General features: G+C 43.0%; 1 long non-coding RNA gene across 1 annotated transcript in view; it reads left to right on the top strand.

Annotated features, from left to right (window-relative positions):
- The first annotated feature begins 770 nt into the window (after positions 1-770).
- The window catches only part of LOC135572183 (uncharacterized), a 49,272-nt gene continuing 32,072 nt past the window's right edge, over positions 771-17,970 (top strand). Inside the window, exon 1 of the long non-coding RNA XR_010464082.1 lies at positions 771-1,133. This is a non-coding gene — a long non-coding RNA (uncharacterized LOC135572183). The remainder of the gene's footprint in view (positions 1,134-17,970) is intronic.

The raw sequence follows: 17,970 nt of genomic DNA on the forward strand, positions 1-17,970 counted from the left end.
TTCTTCTTGTCAGGTCTTACCAGTGTGCTTTCCTGTCTTCTTTTTGCTCAAGTTCTGTTTCCTAGTTTTCTCCGGGTTCTGACAATTCTGCCTGCCCTGACCCCGAGCCTGCCTGCCATCCTGTACCTGACTGACTCTGACCTGATCACGAACCACTGCCTGTCCTCGACCTGCCCCGTGTTTACAATAAATCATCTGTGAATTGTAGTATCCACCTCCTGTGTCTGTATCTGGGTTATATCCTGAGTCATGATAGTATGTGCATATTATGTGTGTGAGCAAATGATAGAGGGATTGTATGTGTGTAGGGCCCTGTGAGTGTGCATGGAGAAAAGGTTCAGCTCACATAGTCAGTGTAGCCATTTATTAGTTAGTTATTTAGCAGTGTTATGGCATGGGGATATAAGCTGTTCAGGAGCCGTTTGGTGTCAGACTTGCTTTTAGGGCCTACACCAAGCTTTTTCAACCTCCTGAGGGGAAGACGAGGTCCGTGACCTGGCAGTGTAGGGCCGGAACAACAACCTCTTTTTCATGTGAGCATGTGTGTGGACCGTTTTAAGTTCTCAGTGATTTGGACGCCGAGGAACTTGAAGCTCTCGACCTGCTCCACTGCATGTGGAAGGGGACTTGCTCGCCTCCGTTTCATGTAGTACACGGTCAGCTCCTTGGTCTTACTGACATTGAGGGATATGTTGTTGTTCCAGCCCCACACTGCCAGGTCACGGTCCTCCTCCCTGTAGGCTGTCTCATCGTCGCCGGTGATCCGGCCTGCCACTGTCGTGTCGTCAGCAGTCGAGGGTGAACAGGGAGTACAGGAAGGGACTAAGTTACAGTCTTATTCCACAGACACAAGAACAGTTTAATGTTAAGTGCTACTGAAAATGCTAACAGTAAAACAATATGGCTCATAATTGTTGAAAGGAAACAACATTTCCTGAATCGTCTACAGTCAAGGAAGGTGGAAAATCATGTTAGTTTGTATTCTGAGTAAAGTATCCCTTTAAATATGGTATAGTGTCTGTTTAGAACAAGAAGACTTACCCTCAGATGGACAAAGTGGATTGAAGTTGTTGTTGCTAAGCATCCATCTTTCTGCTTGCAAATTGCTTTGGATTACCCTGCAGTATGTTCAGGTATCGTACTATTCATTGGAGCTTTCAACCTTTTCAGTGGCATGTTGAAAGAGTCATAGTTAAGTGTCATACATTTTTATACTTATCTGTACAAAACAGCATTGGTTAATTTGTTTGACTTGATAGAGATTCTCTATTAATTATATTTTGATATTCAGCATGCAGTTCCAGATGCAGCCCTGCAATTAGTTGAATGTAGTCAATCCAATAGTTTCTGAAATGTAGTCACTTCCTGAGTTCTCTATTCAAATTGTTTAAAAACGCAATTCCTTTCTGAGATCTGTATTCCAATAGTTTTAAAAAGTTGTAGTTTTTGGGGATCTGTATTGAAATAGTTGTAGTCACCTCCAAAGTAATAATATGTTTTTATGAACAATTCCACAAAACATAGTTAAAACTATAGTTATCCCAGGTCTGGTGCAGACTGTGGCAAGAGACACTCTATCCATTTTTCTGTTGCAACCAGTGGAGGCTGCTGAAGGGAGGACGGCTCATAACAATGGACGGAACGGAGCAAATGGAATGACATCAAACACACGAAAACCATGTGTTTTATGTATTTGATACCATTCCACCAACACCGCTCTAGCCATTACCACAAGCCCATCCTCCCCAATTAAGCTGCCACCAACCTCCAGTGGTTGCAACCTATATTATATTAAGTAGCGATGGAAGGATGGAGAAAAAAATGAAGGGGGGGATTTGAAGGACATGCTTTCATCATCACCTAATCACATTCCAACCCAAACTCACATTTCCAATTTATCCGTGAGTTAAACATGGGCAAATTAATAATTGAAAAAGGGACAGTTATGGTGTACCTCCACTAGGTGTGTGGTGAGCTTTGTACATGTTGCATGTCCACATAGCAAGGGATGGGCTGAATGGCTGACTGGTATTGTACGTATTAAAAGAAGGGCTTTAAAACTGAGAAATGCTTTGATTTCCCTGAGGCTTTTTTCTCTCTGAGCTGAAAGAAAATGCTCTGGATGTATAAAAGGTAATCCCCTAATAAACACACATGCAAACACACACACACATTTATAGGCCTATAACTACACACCACAATCCACAGAATGAAAGACTATTACATTATTGTATGACCTTGGCTACATTATGGATAATGGATTCAAGGATTTAGTGTTCTATGAGAATGGATTGCTTTACATGAGCAACGTAAGTTTTTCATATAATTTGTAGAGAACTTGGTACAGGGGCACACAATAAGTCTTAATTGTAGGGATATATACTGCAAACCCATGTCCAAAACCACAAACATGCACACTCTCTTTCCCATTATAAAACATGTTTGGGTTAAAAACATCCCAATTTGTGTTATTTGGTAAGCCAGCAATGGGTAAATATGCAATAAGATCTCATAGTTTCCCTTCAGAATATGATGCATTATGGACAAATGTCTATTTTGTTACAAACTTAATTCTACATGGTTACCTAAGAAACTCATCCACTTTTGTAAGCTTTATAAAAGTTACAGAACTACCAGTTTTCAACATTAATGTGACAACAATACAACAGAGCAGATGAACCAGAATGACATTTACTCTCACTTTCACGACTTCCGCCGAAGTCGGTTCCTCTCCTTGTTCGTGCGGCGTTCGGTGGTCCTTTCATTTTCCATTTGTTTTGTCTTGTTTTTCCACACACCTGGTTTACATTTCCCTCATTACTTGTTGTGTATTTAACTGTCCCCCCCCATGTCTGTGTGTGGAATTATTCATTGTTTCGTGTATAAGCACGTTAGACTGGTTGCGCTGGGTTATGTCAAACCGTATTGTGTTTAGTGTTCTTTATGCCGTGTTTTGTTTGCCTAAATAAAAGGCTCTGTTTGCTACCCGAATTCTGCTCTCCTGCGCCTGACTCCGTTACAGCCAGTTACGCATACGTAACACTCACGGTTGGCCAAAAATAACTATCTGAAAGGCACGCTTCTACTAAGCCACACCTCCAGTTTTCTCATCCAACCAACTGGGTCATATCTCAACAATCCAGAATCAATAACCCTGCATCAACAACCCAACCTTGCTTTTTTTTAAAGAAAACTACAAAGTAAGTGACCCAATGCCTGCAACCCATCCAAACAACCCAGCATTTTTTAGATTGCAGTTGGTATCACTGATACACATACACCATTGTTGTGTTCCAATAGTGTCTCATTCCTCTTGAAGTGTGCACTTGTTCATTTCCCTTCATGGATTCTAAAGGAAATGACTGGTATAAAGGGACTTCCTGTAGCCCATGCCTAAACCCATCCAATGCTTTTAAACGTGTGGGGAGTAGTGAACGAGTGCACATTTTAGGAGGAAAGAGAGATTATTAGGAAGCAACCAATGGTTGTTAATGTGTTTCTTACCTGATATCCCTGATCCCTAATTGGTGAGGAACACATTCTCATGGGGAATGTGAACAGATGTACTCTCTGTAGCTAGAAGCAGTTTGAGTTTGATTTGGAGAGGGGGGCTGAGAGCAGCCATACACACACACACACAATGTGATGAAAGAATGCAAGTGGCAGGGGTGCAACTTTCACTGGCAGGGGCGCAACTTTCAGTGAAAAAAGCAGCATTGGTGTGCTTTAGGGCTATACAAGTGCCTCAGAGGAATTTGGATTTAAGGCTGGATTTAGGACCATGCAGACACCAGAGCGTGCGGAAAGGCTGTGTGAAGACAAAGCTTCTGAGAGGCACAGTGCTGCTGTCTGCAGCTGCTGTCTCTATGTCTTGCAACTAATCTCTGAGTTGTAAAAGCAAGCAGAGCAGAAACTGGCTCCTCTTTTTAAATTTGTGATTTTTTTATTTCACCTTTATTTAACCAGGTAGGCTAGTTGAGAACAAGTTCTCATTTACAACTGCGACCTGGCCAAGAAAAAGCAATGCAGTGTGACACAAACAACAACACAGAGTTACACATGGAACAAACAAAACATACAGTTTTACATACATACATACATACACAATAGAAAAAATGATATATACAGTGTGTGCAAATGAAGTAAGATAAGGGAGGTAAGTCAATAAATAGGCCATAGTGGCAAAATAATTACAATTTAGCAATTAAACACAATTAATATCACTCCAGTAGTGATATATGTGCAGAAGATGAATGTGCAAAGGAGCAAACAAATATATAACAGTAGTTGGAGGGGCTATTTAAAGCTGGGCTATGTACAGGTGGTGCAGCTGGTGCTTAACGTTAGTAAGGGAGATTTGAGTCTCCAGCTTCAGTGATTTTTGCAATTCGTTACAGTCATTGGCTGCAGAGAAATGGAAGGAAAGGCGACCAAATGAGGAATTAGCTTTGGGGGTGACCAGTGAAAGATACCTGCTGGAGCATGTACTACAGGTGGGTGCCGCTATGGTGACCAGTGAGCTGAGAAAAGGCGGGGCTTTACCTAGCGAAGACCTATAGATGATCTGGAGCCAGTGGGTTTGGCAACGAATATGAAGTGAGGGCCAGCCAACGAGAGCATTCAGGTCGCAGTGGTGGGTAGTATATGGCGCTTTGGTGACAAAACAGATAGACTGCATCCAATTTGCTGAGTGGAGTGTTGGAGTAAATTTTGTAAATGACATCGCCGAAGCCAAGGATCGGTAGGATAGTCAGTTTTATGACGGTTTGTTTGGCAGCATGAGTGAAGGATGCTTTGTTGCGAAATAGGAAGCCGATTCTAGATTTAATTTTGGATTGGAGATGCTTGCTGTGAGTCTGGAAGGAGAGTTTACAGTCTAACCAGACACCTAGGTATTTGTAGTTGTCCACATATTCTAAGTCAGAACTGTCCAGAGTAGTGCTGCTGGACGGGAGGGCAGGTGCTGGTAGCGATTGGTTGAAGAGAATGCATTTAGTTTTACTTGCATTTAAGAGCAGTTAAGATGCCACGCAAGGAGTGTTGTATGACATTGAAGCTCGTCTGGAGGTTAGTTATCCCAGTATCCAAAGAAGGGCCAGAAGTGTACAGAATGGTGTCGTCTGCACAGAGGTGGATCAGACAATCACCAGCAGCAAGAGCAACATCATTGATGTATACAGAGAAAAGAGTCAGCCCGAGAATTGAACCCTGTGGAACCCCCATAGAGACTGCCAGAGGTCCTGACAACAGGCCCTCCGATTTGACACACTGAGCTCTATCAGTGAAGTAGTTGGTGAACCAGGCGAGGCAATCATTTGAGAAACCAAGGCTGTTGAGTCTGCCAATAAGAATGTGGTTATTGACAGAGTCTAAAGCCTGGTCGCTGAATACAGCTGCACAATAATGTATCTTATCGATGGTGGTTATGATATTGTTAAGGACCTTGAGCGTGGCTGAGGTGCACCCATGACCAGCTCTGAAACCAGATTGCATAGCGGAGAAGGTACAATGTGATTCAAAATGGTCAGGAATCTGTTTGTTAACTTGACTTTCGAAGACCTTAGAGATGCAGGGTAGGATAGATATAGGTCTGGGTCTAGAGTGTCTCCCCCTTTGAAGAGGGGGATGACCGCGGCAGCTTTCCAATCTTTGGGAATCTCAAACGATTCAAAAGAGAGGTTGAACAGGCTAGTAATAGGGGTTGCAACAATTTCGGCAGATAATTTAAGAAAGAAAGGGTTCAGATTCTCTAGCACGGCTGATTTGTAGGGGTCCAGATTTTGTAGCTCTTTCAGAACATCAGCTATCTGGATATGGGTGCAGGAGAAATGGTGGGGGCTGGGCGGGTTGCTGTGGAGGGTGCCGGGCTGACCGGGGTAGGGGTAGCCAGGTGGAAAGCATGGCCAGCCGTAGAGAAATGCTTATTGAAATTCTCAATTATAGTGGATTTGTCGTCTGTAACAGTGTTTCCTAGCCTCAGAGCAGTGGGTAGCTGGAATGATGTGCTCTTATTCTCCATGGACTTTACAGTGTCCCAGAACTTTTTTGAGTTTGTACTGCAGGATGCAGATTTCTGTTTAAAAAAGCTAGCCTTAACTTTCCTAAATGCCTGTGTATATTGGTTCCTAACTTCCCTGAAAAGTTGCATATCACGGGGGCTACTCGATTCTAATGCAGAACGCCACAGGATGTTTTTGTGCTGGTCAAGGTCAGACAGGTCTGGAGTGAACCAAGGGCTATATCTATTCCTGATTCTACATTTTTTGAATGGGGCATGCCTATTTAAGATGGTGAGGAAGGTACTTTTAAAGAATAACCAGGCATCCTCTACTGTCGGAATGAGGTCAATGTCGTTCTAGGATACCCGGCCAGGTCGATTAGAAAGGCTTGCTCGCAGAAGTGTTTTAGGGAGCGTTTGACAGTGATGAGGGGTGGTCGTTTGCTCGCAGACCCATTACGAATGCAGGCAATGAGGCAGTGATCGCTGAGGTCTTGGTTGAAAACAGCAGAGGTGTATTTGGAGGGTGAGTTAGTTAGAATGATATCTATGAGGGTTTCCGTGTTTACGGATTTGGGGTTATATCTGGTAGGTTCATTGATATGTTGTGTGAGATTGAGGGCATCAAGCTTAGATTGTAGGATGGCCGGGGTGTTAACTTCTTAGAACTATCCCTCCTGGATGCGGGAGAATTGTCATCAACTACACTAATTAGCATAATGCAACGGACAAAAAATCTTACTAGAAATATTAATATTCATGAAATCACAGCTTAGCCTTTTGTTAATCACCCTGTCATCTCAGATTTTGAAATGATGCTTTACAGCCAAAGCAAGACAAGCATTTGTGTAAGTTTATCGATAGCCTAGCATAGCATTATGTCCAACTAGTAGCAGGAAGCTTGGTCACGAAAATTAGAAAAGCAATCAAATTAAATCTGCAATATCAGTTCTGTTATACTCACAGACAATATTTTTACAGTTTTGGAAACTTTAGAGTGTTTTCTATCCTAAGCTGTCAATTATATGCATAGTCTAGCATCTGGTCCTGAGAAATAGCCGTTTACTTTGGGAACGTTATTTTTCCAAAAATGAAAATAGTGCCCCCTATGTCCCAGTTTAGGTCATCTAGCAGCACGAGCTCAGAAGATAGATGGGGGGGGGGGGGGGGGGGGATCAAATCACATATGGTGTCGAGGGCACAGCTGGGGGAAGAGGGTGGTCTATAGTAAGCAGCAACAGTGAGAGACTTGTTTCTGGAAAGGTACATTTTTAGAAGTAGAAGCTCAAATTGTTATAGTAAGACAGAACTCTGCAGGTTATCTTTGCAGTAAATTTCAACACCGCCCCCTTTGGCAGTTCTATCTTGTCGGAAAATGTTATAGTTAGGAATGGAAATTTCAAGGTTTTTGGTGGTCTTCCTAAGCCAGGATTCAGACACGGCTAGGACATCCGGATTGGTGGAGTGTGCTAGGGCAGTGAATAAAACAAACTTAGGGAGGAGGCTTCTAATGTTAACATGCATGAAGCCAAGGCTTTTACGGTTGCAGAAGTCAACAAATGAGAGAGCCTGGGGGATGGAAGTGGAGGTAGACACTGCAGGGCTTGGATTAACCTCTACATCACCGGAGGAACAGAGGAGGAGTATGATAAGGGTACGGCTAAAGGCTAACAGAACTGGACGCCTAGTACGTTCAGAACAGAGAGTAAAAGGAGCAGATTTCTGGGCACAGTAGAATATATTCAAGGCATAATGTACAGACAAAGGTATAGTAGGATGTAAATACAGTGGGGATAAACCTGTGCATATAGTGATAATGAAAGAGATATTGTCTCTAGAAATAGCATTTAAACCAGGTGATGACACTGCGTGTGTGGGGGGTGGAACTAAATTGTTAGCTGAGGCGTGTTGAGCAGTGCTAGAGGCTCTACAGTGAAATAAAACAATAGTTACAAACCAGAACAGCAATCGACACGGCATGGTGACGTTAGGGAAAGGCATGCGCAGCTGGGTGATCATACAAGTCCAGTGCGTGGCTTCAAGCAGCTAGCGGCACGGGGCTAGCAGGCTAACAGAAAGGCCTTAGAGGGATGATGCGACGGAAGGAAGTCTGTTGTACCCCCCTCGTGCAGTTACATCAGCGGACGGATCAGCAGGGCTCCGTGTGGTAAACCAGGCCAATTGGCAAAATATGTATAGTGGCTGAAGAAATATGTCCGAAGGGCCTCTGAAGTCAGCCGTCCAATGTGCTTATGATAGCTAGCAGGCCGCAGATTAGCGGCTGTGCGTTCAGGGGTCATTAGCTGCTATAATTCCAGGTGGAAAACAAATAAAATAAAAATAATCATAATAACAAAATAGGTTCTGAGCTTGCGGTAGGAATCCCGAGATATCGAGAAGAATAAGTCTGACTAGCTCTGGTTTGAGTCACACTGTACAGACTGGCGAGAGTTGTCCGGGATAAAGGTAGCTGATGACCGCTAGCAAAGGATAGGTGACTGCTAGCTAGTGGCTTCGCAATGTATTCGATGGGCCTCGTAAGCCAACAGTCCGTTGTGCTCTAGACAGCTAGCATTCAGGGGAAATTAGCTGTGAAGGTCGGAAGGTGAGAAGGTTCAGAGTTTGCGATAGGAATCTGGGAATATGGAAAGAAAAAATAGGTCCAGTATGCTCTGCTTGAATCGCGTTGTACAAACTGGCGAGAGCATTCCGATCCAAGGTTAGCTGATGACCGTTAGCTGACTAGTTAATGTTGGAGAGATTCCAGTAAGAGGCAAAGAAAAAGCAGGTCCACACCACATTGGGTGAGGCGGGTTGCAGGAGAGTATTTTGAAATAAGGGTTTAGAAAAATATAAAAAGATATGCGAAGAAAAATATATACAAATATATATACATGGGACACGACAAGACGAAGGACAAATACGTCTGACTGCTACGCCATCTTGGATATAACAGCTGTTGGGTATATGGAAATGTTTTGTTGCCTTTTTTGTCCCGTTTTAACAGAATTAAATGAACTTGGATAGTTTTTGTCCGTTTATGTTGCATTAGAGCTAGCCAAAAGTTGGCTAATGTTAGCTAGGTAGCTCACTAACTTTAGCTATGACTTTTGCCTCAATCACACTAGACCTAAATTAATTGATGAATGGACAAACGATTGGAGACCGATATTCTGATGTTCTTTTGACAGCGCAATGTGAGTTTTTAGTAGTCAGTATAGCAATGTAACGTTACTGATCTGTCAGTTTCCCTAGCTAATTCCCTACTTTTCAAACTGACATGCCATAAACAGCTCTATAGGCTACACTGTCATGTTGCCCAGTCAGTACAAAATACTATGCTCACCATATCTTAATAGGATCAGATGGTGACAGGTGTCTCAGAAAGGTCAGACAGCCATGGAAGACCAGTCTACTGAGCTCAGGTGATTTTTGCAGTATATTGTAACAATCAGTGAATTGATACAAAGTTCCATCTTGAGTTGATGGGTAGGCTACAGTCTGGGATCTGGGAATAATGGTAATTTCAATATTGAACCATTGATTCCATTCTTGGATAATATAACGTGTAAATGTACACCAAGGAAATTATTTGTCATGCCTCATCTTGGCAGGATCAGATGGTGACAGTGTCACACATTGATCCATTTCACTTGTGCTTGTCCCCACCCCCTCCAGTTGTTGCCCATCTTCCCCACTTATCCTCTGGGTATTTATACCTGTGTTTTCTTTCTATTTGGGCTAGTTCGTCTTGTTTGTTCAAGCCTACCAGTGTTTTGTCTCAGCTCCTGTTTTTCCCCAGTCTCTCATTTACTCGTCCTTCTGGTTTTTGACCCTTGCCTGTCCTGACACTGTACCCACCCGCCTGACCATGCTGCCTGTCCCTAACCGACCCCTGCCTGCCTTGACCTGTCGTTTGCCTGCCCCTGTTGTTACAATAAACAGTGTTACTTCACACAGTTTGCTCTTGGGTCAGACCTTGATTCCTGATAGTACGAACTGGCCATGATGGACTCAGCAGACTTGGACCAGCTCCATAACGTCACCTCCTCCCAAGGAGCTACAATTATGCAGTAGGCACGAGGAGTTGCTTTGCGGTCAAATGGAAGGGTTCCATGCTGTGGCTGAACATCATGACCTAGCCTTGGACGCATTCCGGGAGCAATTCTGTGGGTTGCCTACTAGGCAGCCTACCATGACGGTAACCTCCCGCCCTTCAGTAACCCTGCTGGTAGCAGTGCCGTCATCCCGATTTCCCGTGAACCCCGCTTACCTCCGCCGGAGTGCTACGATAGAGATTCCAGAACCTGCTGGACCTTTCTCTCCCAGTGCTCCCTAGTTTTCGAGCTGCAGCCTTCTTCGCTCCCCTCGGACCGCTTGAAGATAGCGTATATTATTACGCTGATGTCCGGGAGGAAACTCGCCTTGGCCACGGTGGTGTGGGAGCAACAATCCACACTCTGCCTCAGTCTGGAGGTATTCGTGGCAGAGGTGAGAAAAGTTTGAGGCTCCGGTGTCCAGGAGAGAGGCTGCCTGGAAGTTACTCCAGCCTCGACAGGACACCCTCAGTGTGGCAGACTATGTGGTGGAGTTCCGCAGCAGCGGAGGGTACCTGGAGTCCGGAAGTGCTGTAGGACAAATTCCTGCACGGATTATCGGAGGAGGTAAAGGATGAGCTGCCAGCCAGAGAGCCACTGACGGATCTCAACTCACTCATCGCTTTAACCATCCGGATCGATGGTCGGCTACGGGAACGTAGCAGAAAGAAGAGGTCCGATTGCGGTCCCAATCACTACCTCAGGGATCACACCTTGCATCCTGTACCTCACAGGGGTCTCAGCAGGGTCAGGCAACCTGGGAAGTTCAGTCTAACGTGTTGCAGATACAACACTTCATTCTCTCTGCAGTAAACATTGGACAAGCCAGAAGCTTCAAAGAAAACCTCAAGTTAATTTCCAAACTGTATCAAAGGCTGATAGAGGCTTTTCCTGATAACAAAAATGTGAGGAAGACCTTATTGTTGAGGATGAATGGATACAGATATGAAGTGATGTTCATAAAATCTCAGACAAAAATTACAGCAGTTTAAGACCATTCATAGAACATACTATATGCCAGTGAAAGTGAATATCATGCACTCCAAAATTTAATTCCTCTGCTGAAAGTGTAAAACACAAAAAGGCTGGCTGAAATCTGTCAGAGTATGTTCTTTTATCTCAACATGTCAGTGTTGTAGTACTCGAGACCGGTCTTGAGTCATGTCTCGAGACCACTTATTGAGTGTCACGGATACATTTGTACTCGGTCTTGACTCGGTCTCAAACTGTGAGGACTCATCATTTCTTCCAAAGACCAGCAGAGTACAAAACTCATTATCAGCTTCCATTCAGTCAGTGCATAAAAACGCAAATATATGCACTCCTTTCTTGAAACCTTAATTAAAAGTATCAATATTTATTATAGACATGTTTGCGGACCATAGAACTTCAGTTTGTGACAGGCTTGAAAGGACAGCAGCCCTAATACTAGCACACGTATATAGGAGAGTGGACTTTTTGTAAAACACAAAGGGCCAGTGATGTAGTGGAGGGTGTATTCAGAAAGTTTTCAGAAACTTTGAGTTTTTCCACATTTTGTCATATTACAGCCTTATCCTAAAATGGATTAAAACAATAAACTATCCTCATCAATCTACACACAATACTCCATAATGACAAAGCAAACACAAGTGTTTTGAAAATGTTGCAATTTTGTTAAAAATAAAAAATAAAATGTAATTTTACATTTACGTAACATCAAGTAGCTTCAAGTATTTTTGGGTATGACGCTACAAGCTTGGCACCCCTGAATTAGGGGAGTTTTTCCCATTTTTCTCTGCAGATCCTTTCAAGCTCTGTCAGGTTAGATGTAGAGCTTCGCTGCACAGCTATTTTCAGGTCTCTACAGTCGTGGCCAAAATTTTTGAGAATGACAAATATTAATTTTCATCAAAGTCGGCTGCCTCAGTTTGTATGATGGCAATTTGCATATACTCCAGAATGTTATGAAGAGTGATCAGATGAATTGCAATTAATTGCAAGGAAACACGTGCATTCATCATTGCTTTGAACAAAAAGGGCTTCACAAGCAAGGATATTGCTGCCGGTAAAGATTGCACCTAAATCAACCATTTATCGGATCATCAAGAACACCAAGGAGAGCGGCTCAATTGTTGTGAAGAAGGCTTCAGGGCGGCCAAGAAAGTCCAGCAAGCGCTAGGACCGTCTCCTAAAGTTGATTCAGCTGCGGGACCAGGGCACCACCAGTACAGAGCTTCCTCAGGAATGGCAGCAGGCAGGTGTGAGTGCATCTGCATGCACAGTGAGGTGAAAACTTTTGGAGGATGGCCTGGTGTCAAGAAGGGCAGGAAATAAGCCACTTCTCTCCAGGAAAAATATCAGGGACAGACTGATATTCTGCAAAATGTACAGGGATTGGATCCTGAGACCATTCATTTGTGGGATGGCTTCTCAGCCAAGGGAGTGGGCTCACTCACAATTTTGCCTAAGAACACAGCTATGAATAAAGAATGGTACCAACACATCCTCTGAGACCAACTTCTCCCAACCATCCAGGAACAGTTTGGTGACGAACAATGCCTTTTCCAGCATGATGGAGCACCTTGCCATAAGGCAAAAGTGATAACTAAGTGGCTCGCGGAACAAAACATCAATATTTTGGGTCCATGAACAAGAAACCCCCCAGACCTTAATCCCATTGAGAACGTGTGGTCAATCCTCAAGAGGCGGGTGGAAAAACCAAACCCCACAAATTCTTAACTCCAAGCATTGATTATGCAAGAATAGGCTGCCATCAGTCAGCATGTGGCCCAGAAGTTAATAGACAGCATGCCAGGGCGGATTGCAGAGGTCTTGAAAAAGAAGGGTTAACACTGCAAATATTGACTCTTTCCAACAACTTAATGTAATTGTCAATAAAAGCCTTTGACAATTATGAAATGCTTGTAATTATACTTAATTCTTGACGCACCCATCCCGTTATTGGGATCATCAAAAAGTGTAATATTGTAACGGCGTTTGTCTGTTGTGGAAAGAGAGTCGGACCGAAATGCAGCGTGGTGGTTACTCATGATCTTTAATAAAGGAAAAATGAACGATACATGAAATAACTGAGAATACAAAACAACAAACGGAACGTGAAACTATACAGCCTATCTGGTGAATACACAAAGACAGGAACAATCACCCACGAAATACAAAGCGAAACTAAGGCTGCCTAAATACGGTTCCCAATCCAAGACAACGAGAATCACCTGACTGATTAGGAATCGCCTCAGGCAGCCAAGCCTATACCACATCCCTTATCAGCCGCGATCCCAAATAATACAAACCCCAATACGAAAACAACATATAAACCCATGTCACACCCTGGCCTACCCAAACATATAACAAAAACACAAAATACAATGACCAAGGCGTGACAAATATATTTTACCAGATCTTGTGTTATATTCTCCTACATTCATTTCACATTCCCAAAAACCTCAAAGTGTTTCCTTTCAAATGGTACCAAGAATATGCATATCCTTGCTTCAGGTCCTCAGCTACAGGCAGTTAGATTGGAGTATGTAATTTCAGGCGAAAATTGAAAAAGAGGGGTAGATCCTTAACGTTAGGTTTGCTGACGACACAACGGTGATCACAGACAACGATCAGACAGTCTATAGGAAGGAGATCAGAGACCTTGTAGTGTTTACCAGGACAACAACCTCTCCCTCAATGTGAGCAAGACAAAGGAGATGATTGTGGACTACAGGAAAAGGAGGGATGAACAGGCCCACATTAACATCATCAGGGCTGTAGTGGAGCGGTTTGAGAGTTTCAAGTGCCTTAGTGTCCATATCACCTACAAACTATCATGGTCCAAACACACCAATACAGTCAAGAAGAGGGCACGACAACACCATGTCCCCATCAGGAGACTGAAAATATTTGGCATGGGTCCCCAGATCCTCAAAAAGTTCTACAGCTGTGCCATCGAGAGGTTCCTAACCGGTTGCATCACCGCCTGGTATGGCAACTGCTTGGCATTCGACCGTAAGGCGCTACAGAGGGTAGTCCGTACATCCCAATAAATCCCTGGGGCCAAGCTTCCTGGCATCCAGGACCACTAGACCAGGCCTGGGGAATTATTTTCCATGGAGGGCCACATTAGTATATATCTTTGCCATCGCGGGCCAGAATCATATTACAGGATTATACATCATGTCTATGACTGTGTTAACAGATGTATTTACTGTAAATCATGTTCATATATGCTACTTACTTTACTTTTTTTACATGCACAGAAAAAAACACCACCCATGTTCTCCTTTTGGTAGGTTTGCCATCATGTTCTCCTTTTCATTATTTAACATGCAATGAACTACATGGAGGGAAAACCCCTTTAATTTTACACTGCTCTTACTCCCTGTTTATTATCTATGCATAATCACTTTACCCCGAACTACATGTACAAATTACCTCGACTAACCTTAACCCCGCATATTGACTCTGCACCGGTAACCCCTGTATTGGGCCCCATTATAGTTGTGTAATCTTGTTTTGTTACTTTTTATTTTATTTTTTACTTTATTTTATTTAGCAAATATTTCCTTAACTATGTTTCTTGAACTACATTGGTGGTTAAGGGCTTGTAAGTAAGCAATTCACAGAACCAATTCACTAACCGACAACAAAAGCTAGTTAGCTAGCACATGGGAAAACTATTGCTCGCTAATGTGCAGTGACCTGTTGGTCCGACCCATTAAGGTCCCACTCATATGATTGGTTATTTCTACTGTCACTCTAAAATGAAACCCTAATACACTTGAATGGCAGATGCCTTTATCTAGCTTCTGATGGCCTAGCCAATGACTCAGCTAGCTAGATTTATCTCCAAAGAGAACAGCAAATAAAAATCCAGATTGGATATTTTTTTCTCTTCAGTGCTAACCCTTTCCTTTCCAACAAAAACTGATGAAATTAAATCAGAACATAATTGAAAATAATAATACAATTATTATAATCATTATTTTATAAATCCTTAGGCCTTCTCTAAAAACGTAGAAGGCCCATTGTTCCCCATTTGTTTTAGTAATATTTTGTTGAGTGTCTCTATTTTCCCTCAACATGCATTTTTTCACTATTTTGAATGTCTAAAAAATCTATATGTTGTTCTGAAATATATAACACAGAAATACTGGACATTTTAAACTCTTATTGTGGTGGTGATTTGACAAAATGACAATAGTGGCATTGAAATGCATTACCCTTAACTGGCAGGTTGGTTATCCTCCAATGTCACAATGGGTGGCAGAAAAGGCAAGCTACAGTACCAGTGAAACATTTTGACACACCAATTAATTCAGGGCTTTTTCTTTATTTGTACTATTTCCTACATTGTAGAATAATAGAAAGACATCAAAACTATGAAATAACATATGAAATCATGTAGTAACCAAAAGTGTAAAACAAAACAAAATATATTTTATATTTGAGATTCTTCAAAGTAGCTACTGTCATGACTTTCCCTCCTGGGTGAGGATCAAAGAGAGCCCCCTGCCTCTCTCTCCCACCAGAGAGGAAGGGGGTGGAGTGGGCCCGTTTGATGACTTTAATGACCGGTTGTAAACTTTCTCTCTCTGGCCCGGCAGTATGGAGAGTGGATGGACCGGCTGATTTCAACAAAGAGAGACAACAAAGACATACACGCAAAAATATGTGTTGCATTTCTAAATCCGAATGAGTAGTTGTTAGGGTGCTAAATATCCATATTTACGGTGAGAGTATTATTCAACTCTATGTACGCCAGTTGAATTCATTTGCCTCTCCTTCTCCCACTCTTTCTTTCGCCACCCCTTTTACTGTGTAACAAGCCATCATATCGGTAACAAACCGTCCCCCCCCCCTGCAGCTACTCGCCCACACCTCCCCAGCTTCTCCTTTACCCAAATCCAGATAGCAGATGTTCTGAAAGAGCTGCAAAACCTGGACCCATACAAATCAGCTGGGCTTGACAATCTGGACCCTCTATTTCTGAAACTGTCCGCCTCCATTGTCGCAACCCCTATTACCAGCCTGTTCAAACTCTCCTTTGTATCATCTGATATCCCGATGGATTGAAAGCTGCCGCGGTCATCCCTCTCTTCAAATGGGGAGACACCCTGGACCCAAACTGTTACAGACCTATATCCATCCTGCCCTGCCTATCTAAGATCTTCGAAAGCCAAGTCAAAAAACAGATCACTGACCATCTCGAATCCCACCATACCTTCTCCTCTGTGCAATCAGGTTTCCGAGCTGGTCACGGGTGCACCTCAGCCACGCTCAAGGTATTAAACGATATCATAACCGCCATTGATAAAAGACAGTACTGTGCAGCCGTCTTCATCGACCTGGCCAAGGCTTTCGACTCTGTCAATCACCATATTCTTATCGGCAGACTCAGTAGCCTCGGTTTTTCTAATGACTGCCTTGCCTGGTTCACCAACTACTTTGCAGACAGAGTTCAGTGTGTCAAATTGGAGGGCATGTTGTCCGGTCCTCTGGCAGTCTCTATGGGGGTACCACATGGTTCAATTCTCGGGCCGACTCTTTTCTCTGTATATATCTCTTGTTGTGGGCGATACACTGATCCTCCTCTACGCAGACGACACCATTCTTTATACTTCTTTATACCTCTAACCTCCAAACGAGCTTCAATGCCATACAACACTCCTTCTGTGGCCTCCAACTGCTCTTAAACGCTAGTAAAACCAAATGCATGGTTTTCAACCGTTCGCTGCCTGCACCTGCACGCCCGACTAGCATCACCACCCTGGATGGTACCGACCTAGAATATATGGACATCTATAAGTACCTAGGTGTCTGGCTAGACTGCAAACTCTCCTTCCAGACTCATATCAAACATCTCCAATCCAAAATCAAATCTAGTCGGCTTTCTATATCGCAACAAAGCCTCCTTCACTCATGCCGCAAAACTTACCCTAGTAAAACTGACTATCCTACCGATCCTCGACTTCGGCGATGTCATCTACAAAATAGCTTCCAATACTCTACTCAGCAAACTGGATGCAGTTTATCACAGTGCCATCCGTTTTGTTCCTAAAGCACCTTATACCACCCACCACTGCGACCTGTATGCTCTAGTCGGCTGGCCCTCGCTACATGTTCGTCGCCAGACCCACTGGCTCCAGGTCATCTACAAGTCTATGCTAAGTAAAGCTCCGCCTAATCTCAGTTTACTGGTCACGATGGCAACACCCACCCGTAGCACACGCTCCAGCAGGTGTATCTCACTGATCATCCCTAAGGCCAAAACCTAATTTGTCCGCCTTTCCTTCCAGTTCTCTGCTGCCTGTGACTGGAACGAATTGCAAAAATCTCTGAAGTTGGAGACTTTTATCTCCCTCACCAACTTTAAACATCTGCGATCTGAGCAGCCTACCGATCGCTGCAGCTGTACATAGTCCATCGGTATATAGCCCACCCAATTTACCTACCTCATCCCCATACTTTTTTTTATTTTATTAACTTTTCTGTTCTTTTGCACACCAATATCTCTACCTGCACATGTTCATCTGATCATTTATCACACAGTGTTAATCTGCTAAATTGTAATTATTTACTCATATGGCCTATTTATTGCCTTCCTCCTCATGCCTTTTGCACACAATGTATATAGATTATTTTTTTCTACTATGTTATTGACTTGTTTATTGTTTATTGTTTACTCCATGTGTAACTCTGTGTTGTTGTCTGTTCAAACTGCTATGCTTTATCTTGGCCAGGTCGCAGTTGCAAATGAGAACTTGTTCTCAACTAGCCTACCTGGTTAAATAACGGTGAAATAAAATAAAAATAAAACATTTAAACGATGTTAGTAATATTTAGTTAGTTAGCAATAAATAATTAACCCAATTTGTGTATCGC

The sequence above is a fragment of the Oncorhynchus nerka genome, linkage group LG6, assembly GCF_034236695.1.
Source record: "Oncorhynchus nerka isolate Pitt River linkage group LG6, Oner_Uvic_2.0, whole genome shotgun sequence".
Taxonomy (NCBI): domain Eukaryota; kingdom Metazoa; phylum Chordata; class Actinopteri; order Salmoniformes; family Salmonidae; genus Oncorhynchus; species Oncorhynchus nerka.